The sequence below is a fragment of the Lontra canadensis genome, unplaced genomic scaffold, assembly GCF_010015895.1.
Source record: "Lontra canadensis isolate GAN:19392208 unplaced genomic scaffold, GSC_riverotter_1.0 scaffold197, whole genome shotgun sequence".
Taxonomy (NCBI): domain Eukaryota; kingdom Metazoa; phylum Chordata; class Mammalia; order Carnivora; family Mustelidae; genus Lontra; species Lontra canadensis.
The window spans coordinates 49,554-52,796 of record NW_022631191.1 but is presented as its reverse complement, the minus strand read 5'-3'; positions in this window follow the sequence as shown (position 1 = coordinate 52,796).

Below are 3,243 nucleotides of genomic sequence, written 5' to 3'. Positions count from 1 at the left end.
TTCAGGAGCAGGGCAGTGCCCACCAAGTCTATTCCAGCCAAGCCCACTGACCTCTAGAACTTCAGCCTTTAAGCCCCCTTGGTTGCAAGAACTCACGAAATTCAGCCACTCTCATTTTCCAGGCCAGTGGCTTTGGGGATGCATTCTCTTTATGCGTTCCCCTGCATGCTCCTCTCTCTTACCCTTCTCTGTGACCATAGCTCCCTCCCTTCTGCAGCACCCAGGATTCTTTTCTCCCCTAATCCATGGATCCCCACTTCCTTACCTTTTTTGATGTGGCCTCTTTTCCCCCTTTAGTTGTGGAGTTTGTTCTGTCAGTCTTCAGGTCTCTTTCTGGGGTATATAGGATGATTTGATAATTATCTAGTTCTGATTGTGTGCGAGGTGAGCACAGCATTCCCCTACTCTGCTGTCATCTTGTCTTCTCCTACTCATGGCTTTTTTTATTTTTGAGCCACTCTCTGTGTCCCTGTGCCTGATTCACTGTCCCCATCTCTTCATTTTTGGCCTTGCCTGCCTATTTGTGTGTTTCTGTTTCTGGGTATCCCCAGGTTTATTTTTATTCTGTGTCTTTGCCTCCCTGCATCTCTGGATAGATTTCCTTGTCACTGTGTCTCTGCCCATTTGTTTATGTTCTGTGTGTCCGTTCCTATGTGTCTAGGTTTCTTTGTTCCTATCTTGATCCTTCCAGACATGATCCTGTGTATCTGTTCCCATTTCTAACTTGTATCCATATGGCTGTGTTTGTGGGTTCACATCCCCATGTCTACTTATTCTGGAATGTGTGTGTGTGTGTGTGTGTGTGTGTGTGTGTCTTTCTCTCACTCCTTTTCTAAATTCTTGTGTCCCTATATCACAGTGTCTCCATTGTACCTGGGCCTCCAGCTTGCCTGTCTTTATGCCTCTCTGTTACCTAACCTAACCCTAACCCTTATGTCTTGGCTGGTGTTTGTCACAGTTTGGGTGTCTGCATTCCCATGCTTTTGTCACTGGATCTCTGAGTTTATAAATTTGTGCTCCAGTTTGACTCTTGGTGTGCTCCTCTGCATGCGCCCATGTCTTTGGGTCTTTGTTACCAAGTCTTGGTATAAGTAACATCTCTGTTTCTATGACTTTGTAGATCTGTGGTCTTGTGTCTCTGTTTTCTTCTCCCATCTCCTATCCCATTTCTGTAAGTTACCATGTCAGCATGTCTCTATGCCTCTACTTCTTCAACCTTGGTGTATTGGGCTATGGTTTTGACCTATGTCTCCCTGGTTACTTCTGTGTCCCTGTGTCTCTATGTGTCACTGTGTGTCTCGTCTCCTCTGCTTCTGTGTCTGGTCTTTGTGAATATCTCTGTCTCTCTCTCTTGCTCACTTTCTCTCTTCTTAAGACTTTTTTTTTTTTTCAGTAGTTCAAGGAAAATTTTCTTTTCTTTTCTTTTTGAATTTTTATTTAAATTCTAGTCAGTTAACATGCAGTGCAATATTGGTTTCAGGAATAGATTTCAGTGATTCATCACTTACATACAACACCTAGTTTTTGTTTGTTTGTTTTGTTTTGTTTTTGAGATCATCTCTACATCCCAACATGGGGCTTGAACTCACAATCCCGAGATCAAGTGTCACGTGCTCTACTGAGTGAACCAGCCAGGAGCCCCAGAAAAACTACTTAAATGACTGAGGGAATTACAGATATTTGATGAAGTCTGGAGTGGTTGGAGGAGGGTGGGAAGGACATCTGAGCCAAGATCTAAGTTGTGATCTAGAATTTGAGTGGCAATGCAAAAGATGAGCATGGTAGACAGGGGCCAGGGCAGGTAAGGTCAGAGCGATTATCAAATAGAACAACTTGAGAGAGGTCCCTTAGTGGAGATGGGGTTGAGGCAGGGCCTCAACCATTAGGGAACGGAGAGGAGGCCAGGGTCAGGGGGTGGATAGAGTTCAGAGAGTGAGTGGGAAAAAGTGAGGTCAGAGGGGTATAGGATAGAGGGCAGATCACGTAGGGCCTTGTCAGGTATAAAAAGAACTTTGGGCTTCATTCTAGGTAAGATGGGAAACTCTTGAGGGGGGTTAAGTGGGAGCGGGACATGAAGTAATCTTTGTTTTTAAATAATCCTTTTGCTGTTGAGGAAGGATGGCAAAAAAAAAAAGAAGAAAGGAAGGAAGAAAGGAAGAAAAGAAAGGAAGGAAGGAAAGAAAGCAAGAAAACAAGAATGAAAGAAAGAAAGAAAGAAAGAAAGAAAGAAAGAAAGAAAGAAAAAAAGAAAGAAAGAAAGAATGAAAAGATTATCCCGAGAGAGGGAGCAGGGAGACCAGTGAGGAGACTGGAACCGTTTTCTAGGGTAGACATGATTGTAGTCTGCCCTAAGATAGTGACAGCTGGGGTGGTGAAAACTGGGTGCATTTGGCAAATATGTCAGAGGCAACATTGCCAAGAATTGAAGATGGATGGGATATTGGCGGGTGGTGAAGGGAAGGGGCATGTCAAGGATCTCATGCCCAAATTTGTATCCCTGTGACTTACTGCCACCACCAACTGGTTCTAATCCTGTCCTATAATGTCTCCCAAGAAATGTTGCTCTCCTTAGGAAGAGAGAACAATGGAGTGGTGGAGCACATTCAGTCTGCAACCAAATGATGTAGGCCCAAATCTCTTACTAGTTGTGTGACATGGAATAAGTTACTTCAGTTCCCTGCACTTCAGTTTCCCCATGAGTAAAATGCAGGTATCCACAGGTTGTGTGTGTGTGAGTGTGTGTATGTATTAAATGAGGGACTAAAAGAGTAATATATAGACAAGTACCTGCACATACGAAGGACTAAAAAATGTTAACCTTTGTTACTTCACAGTCTTTAGGAAATTTAAGGATAATTGTTATCTTTTCCAATTTGTGTACCCCTCTCCTTAAGCAGGGCTGTATATAGAGCACAAAAGAACTAATCAGACCTGCCTTACCCAGTGATGCCTCCACTTAGAACCCTGTATCCCTACCCTGTCTGGGAAACATGAGCAATTCTCTTGTCCAACAAAGCAAATGTCAAAACCACAGCTTGACCAGTTTCTTTCTGTTTCGCTTTCCCAGTCTTAATATCCCTCCTCTCTCAGGGCCTCTAATTCTGTGCTTAGGTTCTAAGGCCCAGAGAGGTTAAGTAGCTGATTCAAAGTCTCAAAGCAAGCAAACAGGCAACTGTCATCACTAGAATCTGCAGAAGCTTTGTACATTCCTAGTTCCCGGAGCTCTCCATTCTTACCCCCTCC